The sequence below is a fragment of the Pan paniscus genome, chromosome 13 (genome assembly GCF_029289425.2).
Source record: "Pan paniscus chromosome 13, NHGRI_mPanPan1-v2.0_pri, whole genome shotgun sequence".
Taxonomy (NCBI): domain Eukaryota; kingdom Metazoa; phylum Chordata; class Mammalia; order Primates; family Hominidae; genus Pan; species Pan paniscus.
In genome coordinates this window covers 33661533-33677696 of record NC_073262.2, presented here as the reverse complement: position 1 = coordinate 33677696, position 16164 = coordinate 33661533, and the positions used below count along the sequence as shown (strand labels likewise).

General features: G+C 34.5%; 1 protein-coding gene across 3 annotated transcripts in view; it reads right to left on the bottom strand.

Moving 5' to 3' along the window:
• The window catches only part of LRP1B (LDL receptor related protein 1B), a 1910203-nt gene that overhangs the window by 1002987 nt on the left and 891052 nt on the right, over positions 1–16164 (bottom strand). The window lies entirely within an intron of this gene.

Genomic DNA, 16164 nt, shown 5'->3' with positions numbered 1-16164 from the left:
TCATCTGCATCTAATGCATCAATAAATCACTTTGAACCTGAGGTCAAAACTATCAGACATCCTACCACTTCTCAGTAATGACTGCTACTGTCCTGCCATCATCACTCATCTAGATTACTTCAAAGTTTTCTGCCTGGTTTCCCTTTTTCCATCTATGCCCTTCTCATCTTTACAATATCCCAACACAACAGCCAGAGTTATACCATTAAAATGCTAAGTCAGATAAGGTCAGTTCTTCACTCAGTCCCTCAAAGGGCTCCTATTTTAACCAGGGCAAAATTCAAAGTCCTTATAATGATCTATTAAACTCTACCTGATCTGTATATTAATTACTTCTTTAACCTCATTTCCTTCATCTCCTTACTACTCTTACTCTTGTTCGTCTCACTCCAGACACACTGCACTTCTTACTGTTCCTTGAACAAGCCAGGGAAGCTGCCACCTCAGAGGGGCTTCCCACTTCCTGGAATAATCATTTATCAATTACCAGAATGGCTTACTTGCTCACCTCTTTTAGGTCATTATGCAAATGTCATTTTACTGGTGAGGAGTCTCTTAGCACTTTATCGTCTAAAAAACTTAAGCCCCTATACTTTCTATACACCTTCATAGTTCTTTCTTATTCACCAAACATAGTATGTTTTATGTATTTTTCTGATTATTTACTTCTGTTTTATCTCTAGCATCTAGAGAAAAAGCGTAGAACTTAGTGATCATTCAATACCAATTTTCTGAATAAATAAAAAGGACACATGGAATTCTCACACAGAAGACTTTAGAAACATTTCATGAAATGCAACAAAAATAATTTATTTAACCTATGAAGGGAATTCAGAGTATGACTAGCTATTCAGAAAATTTCATAAATATCATTTGACCATTCTATAAGAAACTGAAGCTGAGCACTGTAAAGGTAGGACAAAAGCCAGAGCATATACTATAACTAATGGAAGTAACTAAGTCTCAAGTTTTGAAGCAGTATTATTTAGTGGCCTTTCTTTGGTTTCTGGCATGGGCCAGGATATCAGCCACTTGTGTTTGTCTCAGATAGAAGAGCCCTCCAGTGTATATGATTTGGGGCCTCCCCTCACAGGCTTAAAACAATCCTATAATTCATGCATTGGAATTTTTATCCCCATCATGCCAGACCCCTATTAATTTCAATAGGGGTGGTGCCAGGTTCAAGAGGCCAAAGAAGAGACCCAGAGGTAGCAAAAAAAAGATACAGGGTTTTATTTAGGGAAACTTACACACAGAGACGGTCCCGCGGCTGCAGACCGGAGAATCACTACCACTTGTGAAAAGCATGCAGGTTATATAGCACGTAGCACGTTCCCTGAGCCCATTCCCCCCACCTCCACTCCTGCCCCGCCCCGCCACCTGCAACCTCCACGTGGCAACCTTCCTTTCTTAAATTGTTATTGCTATCTTGTGCACCTGCCATACAAGGTATGCTTAAGTTACATTATTGTTGTCAAATGTATCTGCCATAAACCTCTCCTCCCCCGAGAAATTCTCTCAAGTCATAGGATTCCTGTCTGCCTTTAACAAGACATTAAATATTTTTTATACATAATAACAACAAAACAGTAAAACAAAAATAACCCAAAAAAGCCTCAATGAGATTATAAAACAAAGTAGCACAACAGTTTCCTCCCAATGGAGAAAATAGACTTATCCAGGACTGCTTGAGTATAAACCCACAACAAAAATATTCTTAAAAATGCTAAGATCATTTCCACAAAAACAAAGTCCTCCCAGAAGCATCAGTAGAATTGTGAATCATCTCTGCTTAACATAACCTTGTCAAGTGACCACATCTGAGCCTGGTTAGCTAGTCAGTTTCTCTCCTAACCTCTTAAATCTGTCTTTAACTGTGTTTCACTTGCCCTTGTCATTCCTTAATTTGGGGATCTAGATTTAGTCTCCCCTCTACTCCTACTTTTGTCATTTTACTGTTGACCTTGGCACTCTTGAAACCTGTTGGATCATAGATTTCTCAGGTGATAGTAAAATCTTAGATGGGTGTGTTATCAGGTAAACAAAGATAGACTGACAATGTCAGTCCTTAGTGTCTTAATTTGACAACTGAAATGACCTTTAGTGAAACTACTTTCACTCAAAATGACCCACTATTGAAAGCATCCTTACTGCAAAGTTTTATGCGAAGTCCAGATTTAGACAGCCATTTTTTGGCTAGCTACTAGTCAGTAAACTTAATGTAGGGCATAAACATTCTTTGAAGAGAGGCCGGAATATAAAGGAGTGCTGAGATTCCCCTGAGAAACTGAGATGCAAATGGGTTCATGGTTAACACAGGCAATGCTTATTTGACAGAATTAGTCAACTTACTTGGTTTTTGTAGCTGCTTGTTGAGTGAATCAGTTAATTGTTTTAGTGAAAAACATATCGACCACTAATTCTAAAGTCAGGTGCTTCATAATCTAACAGGGTTTGATTTAATAATGGTGACTTCAAAAGATCAAAGGACATACAGGAGGAAGGATACCTACATAAGCTGTGAATGCTTTACTGAAGTAATCTTCATGGGTCTCTGCTAATTATTAACTGTGGTTTACCTCTTTAGACAGAAGGTCAAATATGGAGGGAGGAAGCCACTGAAACAAAAGAACCCACAAAAATCCTCAAGGTCTAAGGATCCAATTCTTTCAGTGTATTTCAAGTTGAAACTGGCATAGCCCTGGCAAAAATGTAATCTATCTCTACCTGCACCACATCTAATGTCTGTTGTGCATCGTTACTACATGCCAATTGAAGAGCACCTGCTTGGGTAATGTGGATATAAGACTGACCAGAATAAATGTGATGATCTTATTGGTTGTCATCCTTAGTCAATGGACAGTTTTCCCAAAAGAACACTTGAAAAGCACATTAGATGATTTCAGTCAAAGGGATACCTGCGTCAACACTTAGTGAGAGGTAATGAACATTAACCTTCCACATAGAAGATACTGAAGCACAAACAAGCACACAGGTGACATTTTAACTTAGAGAACCAAGACTTTGGTTGGGTAAACACCTACAGCAGGCTGTCAACTGATTCATTATAGAAGAGAAAAATTGTCCTCATACTCCTCACCACTCCTTGTATGTTGACAGACCTAAAAACATTTCTCTCTCCTGTGATGGAGAATAGTATTTGTGAATTGGAGAATAGTATGATCATAAATGATTTGATTTTTCCTGTAATGTATGTTGTATTCATTAGTGTCACAACCTTTGAAGACTGATTGTAAAATTGTGAATTGAAAAGAGAAACTTGGAAATGCTTATTTGACCAGGTTCATAAAAATACCTATTTAAATTCAAAGCCACTATAACTATGTCCTTGCAAGCCTATCTTTATCTTCTCACAGTCAAAAATATACTAAAAGTGGATTTATTTACTTATAATAATATGATTTTGATATATAGTTTGTGCTAAATAAATGTTTTCAGGGTGTATTAAAAACTTGTCATTTTTAAGGTTTCATTTAAACCTCCAGTTCTTGTATTCAATTATAAGAATATTAATTTGGCTAGTTTCCTTCTAAGTGATTGAAGTAATAAATTCATATACTTACAAATAATTATGTAACTAACAAACATATGTATATAATAAATGTATATATAAATGTATATCATCTAGTTGTTCTGTATTCTAATTTTCCTTAATTAAACCTGTAATTGTGTTTGTAAGCAATTATCTCCACTAAATGAAGCTCCCAGCATGTGCACATCAATATTTCTGAAGTCAAAGATGAAAAAAATCCCAGTTTTAACTGCATAAAATGTTGAATAATGACTTGCATATAAAGTATATAAAATGGAGAGTCAGACTAATTTTGTGATAAAACAGAAAGTTGTAATCTATACAACACAAAGAATTGGTTTTAAGCCAGTAATGAACTTCAAAGATTGAAAGAGGATTTTTTTTCAGATTTACTCTTATTTTATCATATACAAATTATATAAAGGCTGTAAAAATAAGGAAAATGGGTTTGCAGTTAGAAATGGGAAGACTAAGAACTTCTAATCAAAATTGTTAAAACCTATGTAAGAAGTGAATTACTAATATATGAAACAAAATGCATGAAATCTGTAAAAGGGCAATTTTTTATTTTTTATTTTTTATTTTTTTATTTTTTTGAGACAGAGTCTTGCTCTGTCATACAGGCTGGAGTGCAGTGGCGTGACCTCAGCTTACTGCAATTTCTGCCTCCTGGGCTCAAGTGATTCTCCTGCCTCAGTCTCCTGAGTAGCTGGGACTACAGACTTGCACCACCATGCCTGACTAATTTTTGTATTTTTAGTAGAGACTGGGTTTCACCATGTTGGCCAGGCTGGTCTCAAACTCCTGACCTCAGGTGATCTGCCCGCCTCGGCCTCCCCAAGTGCTGGGATTACAGGAATGAGCCACTGTACCGAGCCAAAAGGGCTAATTTTCTAAAAAACTTCTAAAATTATGCAAAAAACAGAAAAAGTTAAATATGTAATATTAACAGAAAATTATGTAGTTTAAAAAGGAGAGATACAGAATCATGGTGTGGAGAAAAAATAAAAAAGAAAGAGAAAGTATTACAGTATTCAAATATATAATAAATTGTAGATGAAAGTCAACCAAACCAAACTGAAAATGTGAATCAAGTTAATATCATATAAGTGAAAAAAATATAGCATTGAAATATTTTCTTTTTCAAAACATAATGGTCACATTGATTTCTCCCTGTTTTCATTCCTTAACTATTTTTTAACCAAAAAGCTCTTTACCAAAATGAATAATATTCAGAATAATGACATATTGTCATATATCAGAAGAAACTGTTCTATCACATTTTATTATAGAAATAATATATAAATCAAATTAGGAAAACAATAAGGCATTAACAACTGTATTGGACTGAGCAAGAAAATGAATATTGCTACAATTTGTCTTAGCACTACCTTTTATCATCACAATATATTTATGCTGAAGTATTCTTTGGGTAAATATTTTAATTAATTAATTAATTTATCTAGTATTTATACATCTAAGCATTAACTGGGATCTGAAGGAGATCAGTAAGACAGTCCGCCTTCAGGAAAGACATAATCAAGTAGAAAGTTTAAATTATCTACAAAGAACTATGTTTTTATAATCAGGTATGATATCTTTCATAAAAGATGTATCATCTCATTGAGTTTCAAAGAATGGTTAGATATGCCTGCTTAGTGGAGGCACAAGTTTCCTGATGGTGTTGGTATTTGGTCTCAGCCTTGCCTTAATGGAAGAACAAGAATTCAATATGCAGAGATGGATAAAAGAAAGTCAAGCAAAAGAAACAGCTTTGACAAAAGTACAGATGTGTGAAAGATTTGAATATATTGAGGAGAGATTGACCTCAGTTTTTCAGTTTTCTGCAGGGTACAACATGCATAACTGGTGGAGTATTTCACTAATAATAGTTAATGCTTTCTGAGCATATTTTAGGAGCCAGACACTGTAATACATGGTTCACATTTATTAGTTTACTGTATATGCACAACATCCCTTTGATTCGGCTAATATTTACCACATTTTAAGATTAATACTCATTTAAGTTAATATAGCTATTAAGTGAAAATAACTGAGTTCAAATTTATAGAGTTTTGTAGTAGCTGACAAAACAGGTTAAGGACAAATTGTACAGGCTATTGAATGTCAAGATGATGAATTTATTTTTAATTTTGGCTGCAATGGGAAGCCAGTGTTAATTTTAGAAATACAGTATAATGTGATCAAAACTATGCTTTAAGAAGATCAAGTCAAAAATAATATGTAAGATATTGTGTGGGTGGGTAAAATATAGTGAGAAAGATAAGTAGAATACAGTAGGAAGTATAAATTTCCCACTCAACTTTCCAGATTTTATGTTTTTGCTTTTATTTGGGGGGATTATTTATTTAAATTGACATAAATTTATATGTCTTTATAGTGCACAACATGATGTTTTGAAGTATACATACATTGTGGAATAGTTAAACCTAGGTAATTGACATATGCATTACCTCACATAGTTACCATTTTTGTAGTGGGAGCATTTAATATCCCTTCTCTTAGTATTATGTTAAGTGAAATAAGCCAGTCATAGCATGACAAGTAAACATATCTCACTCATGTAGAATCTAAAAGAGATGATCTCATAGAAATAGAGAGTAGAATGTTTGTTGCCAGAAGCTAAGGCATTTGGGGGATCAGGTTGGGGAGATGTTAGACAAAGTATGCAAAATTACAGGCAGGAGTAATTAGTTAAATAGATCTGTTTTCCAGCATGGTAACTATAGTTAATGATAACATGTTGGATTATTTTAAAATGTTCTTGCTTTTACTTTATAAATGGTAGAGTATAATTTTACTTTTTAATTGGTAGAGTATAATTCATGTCAGAAGTATAATTCATGTGTACGTTGAGGTAAAATGGAAACGTCTTACACACTGCCTTCACATCTAGAGTGAAGTTGGAAAGGAGTTAAGAGAATGGAAAAGATATCTTTTTCCTGTTTAGATTCATGCAGTGCAGAAATGAAGAATGGCCATATGTGGCAACGTTCCTACTGGAAGCAGAGGTCATTAGGAAAAATGTAAGCCCCAGATAATTCTCAGAGATTTCCCTAAGAAAACCTCTTCTATGGTCCTCCAAACTAGATTCTACATGTCACATAGAGAATGGCATTAATTTCATTTGTTTTTATGAAGAAAGTAACCCAAAATTATGAAAAAATTGTGGACATAGGTATCAGATATCTGAATTACTGAACACAGAAATGCCATTTTAATTTCTCAGAAACAAGTTGATAAGAACCTAAAGCAGGAGGTGTTGAAATCTTAAGTAGAAATGGGTTGATGTAAGAAAGCAGAAGTTCAAAATTGCAGTTATTGTTGTATTGTGGACAATGAGTGACATTAAGTCAAGGATTATTTGGAAATTATAGATGTGGGTCATGGGGATAAAGAGTATCATTAAAAGAAACAGTAAGAGAAGAAAGTAGAATCAGTTTTTAGAGAAGATGATGATTTCAGTGTTGGCACATTAGTCCAATGGCTAAAGCTGCGTTTTTTATCTTGTTTTGTTTTGTGTTCTAGTTTTTTTTTTTTTTAATTCTGATTTCTATATAGAGACGGGGTCTCACTATGTTGCCCAGGCTGGTCTCAAACTCCCGGTCTCAAGCAATCCTCCTTCCTTGGCCTCCCAAAGTGCCAGGACTATAGGCATGAGCCACTGTGCCAAACCTGTGCTTTTTAATCTTGTCTTTGGCATTGTAAAAACTCGCTCAGGTAAACTACTGATAAACCTGAATTAACCATAAACCTTAAAACAATTTAGTCACTTTGCTATTTAGACTTTACTAGTGAAATACCGGTACCTTCATTTACAGCATATTTCAACTTGAAATGTGATAATTGAGAAGCAATTCAGTATATTGTTTTTCTGGAAGAAGATCCATTTTATAAGCATGACAAAAGACAATAACATCATGCCCTCCCCAGCACAAACATATCTTTTCATTTTGCAAACTGGCGGCTCTCACAATTTCCCTGTTTTGCAGACAGCTGGTCCAACCAAACCAAGGAGGCATTTCCCCTGTTATCTGAGAGCCTTACTTAGCACGTGGCAAGTGTTTAGTACATGAATGAAATATGGGGGACTGTTTGAATATGAACTCCTCAATGTTTTTAAAAGAGACTTTACTGAATTAACACATTGTAAAATAATAAGGTATTTCAATAAGTACAATGAAATAAATAATGCAGTTATTTTAATCAGAAAAAAAGAAAGATATGTAATTGATAACCATTGAAGATTTATAAGTAAATCACAAAATTTCAGAATATAATTCATTCAAATTTTAGACTATTACATGATTATTAGAACTAGCAGACAGTCCAGTGATGGTCAGTTTATATTAGTTACTGAGAAGTGGCTAATGGCTGCTTTAAAAATCTCCTAGTGACCTTTCTAATTGTAGCCAGTGGAAAATACTTTAGCTATAGAAAAATATTTTCTCTACTCAGACATCTTTCTCTATGTTATAGATTAGTAATATTTGAGTTTAAAATGTAATGGGTATTGACTCATTTGAAAATTGCTTCTAAGTAACTCCTATTTATAAAGTAATTTCAGTTTGAAAACATGGGTCCTTAGAAGAGCCACATTTAATATGGCTCCTAAAAGGGAAATACTGCCTCAGTATTTGAATATTTATTATCCATTCAACAAATACTTATTGAGCCTGGCTAGCTTCTGCCAGGGTCTAGATGCTAGCAATACAACAGTGAACAAAACTAACACAATCTTTGCTTTTATAGAACTTAAATTTTAGTACATAAAAAAGATAATAAGCAAGTAAACAAATACGAATATTGTTTGGCAGTGATAAATTCTATGAAAGTGAGTACAGTATAGGAGTAATGAGGATGGGGGCTTATCTTTAGAGAGAGTAATCTAATTCAGAATGTATTTACAAAGTTATAAACAAAGGGTTTGAGAAAAAGAGTGCAGTGAAGGATGAATCCAATGTTTTGGCTTAAACAATTAGGTGAATTTGGAAACCTTACCAAGATGGAAAACTGAAGAAAGAGCATTGTTAGGATAGAAAATCAAAAGTTCATAGAGTTCGATATTTCTGTTAAATATCCAAATGGAGATATTGAATATATAATTGGATCTGTGAGTCTAGAGCCGTCATAACTGGTGATAAAAACTGGGGAGTCTCAGTCTCTTGATATTTTTTAAAGCCATGGCAGAGGGTAAGTTTTTAAGGCCATGATACAGGATGAAACATCCTAGGAAATCAATAAAAAGATGTCTAAAGGACTGAACGCTGAATCATGCCAAAAGTATTGGCAAAATGAAGATAATAAAGCAAAGTAAACTGAGAAAAAAATGCCCAGTAAGGCAAGAACAAAATTTCAAGATTGTGCTGCTTTAAAAGGTAAAGTCTTCAAGGAGACAGTTGTCAGTTGTGTGCTTAAGACCGATAGTCAACTAATTAGGCAATGGGAGGTCACTGAAGACCTTGGCAATAGATATGACTGATAAGAATAATGTAAGATTCATTGAAGGCGATTAAAGAGCAGAGCAAAGGAAAGTGGAAAAGGAACAACACTCCATGAGTTTTTCTATGCAGGAAAAAGAAAAATGGAGAAGTAGCTGGACAGGAAAATAGGTTTAAAGGAAGTTGTTTTGCATCATCTTTACAACTTGCTTGTACGCTGGTGTGAATGACCTAAGAGAAAAGAAAATACCAGTGATTAAAGAAATAAATAAGACAATTATATGAGCCTAATCCTTGAACAGGTGAGAGAAGATAGGATCTGTATATATTTGCAGGATTGGCCTTTGATAGGAGAAATGTTAGTTTGTTTTCTAATTCAAATAAGAGGAAGATGGAACGATTAGTTCTAGATTCAAATAGACTAGTAGAGTTAATGGAGTTTGGGTGAGAAAATTCTCTTTTAATTACTTCTATTTTCTCAAGGAAATATGAAATAAGATCGTCACCTCACAATAAGGAGAAGGGAGGTAGATGTATGAAACTCATTATCTAGTGATGGGAAAAAGTAAAGGTCATTTAATATATTTCACTGTTGTCTGACAAGGATTTAAATATAAAATTTATAAGTAAGATCACAAATTTCTACTTTGCTATTATAAAGAGAGATTAAGTACTCTAAGTACTCAATCATTCTGATGTACCAAACTTCTAGCTACTTTATCAGCTATGTTCTTTGTAACTTGATGTTCTAAATATCCAAAGAGTACTAAGATATAATTTAATAATTTGGTGGGGATTATCTTTCGTGGGAGGCATAGACAGAGGCTGTGTGAGTCCTAAAAGAAATACACACATTTAAAAATGAAATCAATGCAACAGGTTTTCTCTTCTCAAGACTAAAATGATTTTAGGCATCCTGATTAGGGGAAATATGTGGAATATTAGTTATCTCTGTCAAAGGCAATTATGCTCTCTAGGGGAAGGAGTGCCCAAAGGGCATTCTCTAACTGCTTTTATTACCCCAGATTTTTTTTTCAATCCCTGTTGATTGCAATTGATACAGAGGATGCCTTGAAGTCTCTGAAAAATCAATTTTTTTCTTAAAAAATGTCAAAATTATTCTGTCTACTCGGATTTTAAGGTTTTTTCCCTTCAAGGATTTCAATAGTGATATACTTTTATATTTTTCCCAGGTAAAGCAACAGAAAAATTATATACCTATGTACATTCTTGCCTCATCTATTTAAACATTTGTAATTTTTATAAATTTAAATGTGCTTCCTTTCTTTTTATTTTCATTAAAATGTCCAATTTTAAGAGAGAAAAAGAATTAATTGTAGAGGGTGATATAATTTCTCTCACATTCTAAATTGAGGATTTAATCAATAATTTGATAGCTAGTCTACAAAAAATTATTTAAAAAGCATGATAGAAATTTCTGCCTATCTGTTGTGCCATTTATAAAAGCAAAGTTTATTGACTGTCACACCTAGAGCCCATAAATACGGCCATGTAATTTTTCATACTCAAACACGGAAGTTCTCAGCCAGATTGCAATAAAAATATGTTATGAAGAAAATGGAAGACATGCTTTTTTTCCATGTCTGTTATTTTCTTAGACTAAGGGTAAATGAAAGGTGTCATGACACATAAAACACCATGGTTATGTCTCTGCTATCAATCTTGCAACTCTGCTTCTGGAAAGAAGATTAAAAATGTCAAAAAAGGTGCTAGACTGTAAAGATGATATCCCCTAGCATAAAAACAAAAACCAAAACCAACATAGAATATTCATGAGGAGATTTTGTACCCCAGCACTGACATACTCATTAACAGTGTTTGGAGAGGGAAAAAAAGTGTGTTGTATCATTTGGATAGTAAAAATTCCATCAGAAATCCTTGCCCTGTCCTGCCATGAAATGTGATTTCTAACTGAATGATTGGCCAGAAAAGATGTAGAGTAAAAATACTCCATAAAATAAAGAGATATTTTAATGGCCAGGCTACCGGTCCGGGATTCCAAAGGCAGGCTGGGAAGCTTTAGAATTTCTGTAGTACAGAGGCTTATTCAGTATAGTGTGATTGCAGATAGGGAAGCTTGTTCTCCAGCTGTATTTTCACAGCAAGCACACAGCTTTTACTAGGGTTGTATGTTTATTTGAGAGGGGAGTGGTCCTTGGTGGAGAGGACACACTTATGTAGATCATACAGTGCTTCTCAAACTACTGTTTGATGCCAATACTATACCAAAGCTAGAGTCAGCCCTGAGTAACAGGACAAAACTGGCCAAATATTCTATTCACCTTTGAATCTCTTGCAATCTTCTGACTCCTTTTATTGATCCCCAACATCCCAGTACCCTCATTTCGCTTCCTGAATGTTCTAGAAATTGCTAAAGCATCCAGCAAACATTTGTCAAGCACATACTCTGCTTCAGGCATTGAGCTACTTTTTTGCTACTTTCTCTTTACCACAGTGTTCCTAATTTCATGCACGTGTACGTGATAGTAAAGCACAATAAATCTGTCATTACTACGCTGGTGCTGGTGACTAGGCTCACTCCTAGCCAATAGGTCTCATGCACTATCATGTCATCAAGTGCTATTTGAAGTTACGGCTCAATGAAATAATAACTTATGCAGGAATTAGAACTTTTGACTATCTAAAAAATAATGTAAAAAAAAAACCCTAAATGGTGAATCTTCATACATCAGTCATTCTACAAGAAGCCATTCTTAGCCACTGGTATACTGAAACAGTTCTTATCCACTAGTCTCATAAGTTGTTAAAATTATTAAAACTTAATATGTTACCCTTCCTAAGAATAGATCTTAATATAAGATGCTTTAATAAAAGGCCAGGGAATAGTATTTTAATAGCTGAATTTCAGGCATTACTCAGTGGCTGATAAGAAGGTGATACTATGTGGCAGAGAATTCTTCCCCCACTACACATACACCTGCCAATTCTCCCACATGCAGAATCAGCCCTGGCAGCAAACCATGGGTAAATTCTCCGCCTCCCAAAAGAAAATTTTAAACTTATGTTAGTAGATGTTAAATCCCCCTAGAGTTTTAAAGTAAGAGCCATAGGAAGTTACCTTTTGTTTATTTTTTCTCTCTCTCTCTTTTCTTTTTAAGAATCATAGCAGAGGAAACAGCAAATGATATGAAAACGTTCCCTCCCCCCAACACTGTCTAGAAACATGCTTCCTTCAATTATACAGGGACTACAATTCCTGTTCTTACAACTAAGAGTCTCATTGCCTCAATAGTCTTCTGTTTGTTTTTTTCTCTAAATCAATGAACTGCAAATATAAGCTGTAATAGAATCCTGAAGTTTTTTAATAGGCTCTCTACTCTCACTGCTCCAATTACTCCATGGCAAAGAGGTACACTCTCAAAGGGCACCATTCGATGCACTGACTATAGAGTGATGATCATAAAATTAGTGTTTTTTATTTTACTATTGCTTCAGTGCAATCAGTAGAGCCCTAGGGGTTCAGGAGAATTTCTATTCTGGGATAAGTGCCTGTCTTCAGTGAGTGGTTAGGACACTGAAAAGTACAGTCCAATGAGTCTGAATTTATTAGGAGTAAAATTGCCAACAATTTGTAAGTTAAACACCATTGACTGTTATTTTTACTGTCACAAGTTCTACATGAGCCTGCTTTCAGCCCCAAGTTTTCACATTCAATACATATTTTTATATCAAATTCAATAAAATCAATTAAAAAAAGTCAAATTTTAAAAATGTTTTTATTTTCATATTTGACAAGTCATTACTACAACTCTGTTCTCAAAAAATATATCAAAATGTGCAAGAAGTGTTACTGGGTACCTATACATGGTTATTTTTTATTTTTATTTATTATTATTTTTATTTTTTTATATGACATGTTCTAACATTTAATTAGAAAAATAGCTAGCTTTTGTGTAGGTGTTGTGGCTCACACATGTAATCTCAGCACTTTGGTAGGGCATGGCAGGAGGATTGTTTGAGGCCAGGAGTTCAAGACCAGCCTGGGCAACATAGAGAGATCCTGTGTGCACAAAAAATTTTTAAATTAGCTGGGCATGGTGGTTCATGCCTGTGGTCTCAGCTACTCAAAGGCTGAGGTAGGAAAATGGCTTAAGCCTAGAAGTTTGAGGCTGCAGTGAGCTATGATCATGTCACTGCGCTCCAGCCTGAGCAATAGTGTGAGACTACATCTCTTAAAGAAAATAAATAAATAAATACACATTAATTACTAGCTTTTAATGTGTGTTCTATCATAAAGTAACAAATGCTCTCATAAAAATTTGTAGTCTTGTATGTCTCCTATAAAAAACTATTCAACTATGCATATTTAAGTTAAAATTACTTTAAAAAATATGTTTCAGACTTTTCTTTTGGAAATTACTTTTTTGAAGATAAAAAACACATAGCATCAAGTATTAAATTGCACTAGATTACCATTGAAGTTCCTCCCAACTCTGAAACAATTTATTCTTTATTTCATTAGTCAGAGTCAATCTTACTAAGTGTAGAAAGGAGAAAATTTGTCTGCATTACATGAATTAATAGGAATGAAAAGGCCTCCTGTCTAACATTAATCTCTTCCCCCATCTGCTGTAGTGTCTAAAATCTCCTCCCTTCAATACAATTATTTCTTAAAGATGCTCTTAAGGCTTATGAATTTTACTCGGGTTCAGGTATTATATTACAAAGGAGGAATACTCAATTAACTTAGATTAATTTACCTAATTGCTATCTATTGTCTTGAAAATAAGACCCCACTGGCAAGCTTTGGGGTGAATAGCAGGGAAGAGATCATGATATTGTTCTATGTTGCACTAGTTCAGCACCTTTAGAGGCAGCTTCCCAGCCGATTAACTCTGCCTCTCTCTGCCGTCACATAAAGGGCTATTTCTCAGGAACTTTTAATTCATCTATCATCTTGTACTGTCTTTGCAAAATCATATTCTTGGTCTAGTTCTAGCTTTCCAATGCATCGCTTTGGCTTGATATTTTTGTAGTATCCTTTCTTTCTAAAGTCTGGAGATCTTTTCCACATATCCATTGTCTTGGGCTAGGCCATTCGGGCCTTCCCTTGTTTTCCACACTACCCAGCTGCTGAGAGCCCTGGAACTCTGGCTTGTCGTGGAGGGAAAGTTAGGTTCTGGAGTCCAGTAGGGTAGAATTGTAAGGAAAAGAAGAGAAAAGAGAGGCCAATCTCAGCAGCCAGACAACTGAAAGAAGGACTGGCAGAGACTTAAGATGAACCTGGCTTAATTTATAACGTTTGTTTCTAGCACTTGTCAGATATAGCCACATTATTGCATAATAAAACTGCCATAAAAATTTTAAACCTGATTGCACTAACTGGAATTACATATAACTGAAGCCAAAAGTATCCTCTGGTTCACTTGCCATAAATATGAGAAAACTAAAGCTAAACAGGCAGTTTTTCTCTAAATTGTACAAATACATTGGTTCAAATATCCATGTGACCTTTAGAACTTGCCAGTGTTTGTTATAGACTTATGCTCATTCTAGCAACTCAGTTTCCTTAAACTATAAACCACAACAACATTCCCATGGTAACTGCGTATTTTTCAAATTTTGTAAGCTCACAATGTCATCAAGCAAAAGACCTAGAGGTGAAGAGATTTATGTATTCCATTATCAATTCTAGAGTCATCAAATTTCCTTGATGTAGTAGGACATTATCATGTTCCATCTTTTTCTGGTTGCATTCTATTATTGTAAGATAACCTACCTATGTAGAAAAAGAGGACGTGCTTCCTTTATAGGGTTTATTACATTACACTCTCTGTGTAGCACTAGTGTGTGGATCAATAGAAACAGCAAATAACAAGCCTTCCACTTCTATAGTTCATCAATATTTTACATCAGAACTCTGGGTGGTGGCAAAAAGGAAAACATAACCTGACCTAATTTTTCTCAAGGATTGCCTTATTTCAAATAGGACTTCATAAATCAAGTCAGTAATTCAAAGAAGTAAACTAAGAAGTAAAAGAGCGTTTAGCTGTTGTTGATATTTTGTAGATACATATGTTTTCTAAATAATTAACCACACTATCTCTGGGAAATCATTGAAATCATAACATGAGGTTATGTGTAAAGAGAAACAACTGCAGCTTGCTTAACTAGTCTAGTCTTTTGCCCAGTGTGGTTTCAGAGAAGAAATTTCATGCTTAATTTACCAATTTCTAATAAGGGAGGGTGAGGGCACCCATTAATTCATCAATACATCATAATTTGAAAATGCCTGATATGAAACTACTTTTGGAGGAAGTTAGAAGAAGCCGGATGGAATATTCTGGATAGTACTTCCTTATGTTATTTTCAAGCTAATTCACTCCACAAAATAATTAGCATTATCTTATTGTGACTAGTGAATCTCAAAGCTATTTCATTAGCCAATCAACAATACTTACTGATTGTTTACTTACTGAGTAGGCTGAAAACTGTGTAGAAACTACAGGCTTTATTTGCAGGTTAGCAGTAAAAGGCAGTTTTGAAACATGAAATGTAAGCACTTAAGAGTGGAGCACTCATTTTAGTAATTTTAATTAGCAAGACAAGTTTATTCTCTCTTTCCTTTTCCTTTTGTCCATCCTGCCCTCCTTTCTTCCTTCTTCCCCTTTTTTCCACAAATATTTATTGAGAACCTATATGTTCTAGGCAATGATCAGTACTGAGTAAATAACAGTAAACAAATCCAACAAGTTCTGTACCGTCATAATGCTTATATTATTCTGGAGAAATCCTGTGATAAATACATATAAATGAATTAATTTCAAATGGCAATGCTATAAAGAAAATAAAACTGGGAAATTATATAGTGATAGAGTAGGTATGCATAAATAACACTGGAAAATAACTTGGTGATGGAGAGGGTATATACCATGAAATAGAATGGATTGGGAAGGTCACTCTGAATATTGACATTTTAGCTGAGACTCAAGTGATAAGAAGGCTACATTAATGTGAATATCACAGGAAAAATCATTAGAGGCAGATAAAAAAGCAACATGGTTGAAGAAGGACAAGGACACAAGTGTGCTGGCATTGATGATGAAACAAGAGCAGTGGAAGATCAGACACTGGAAAGGGAAATGATACCAGGCCATTAGGCCCTTA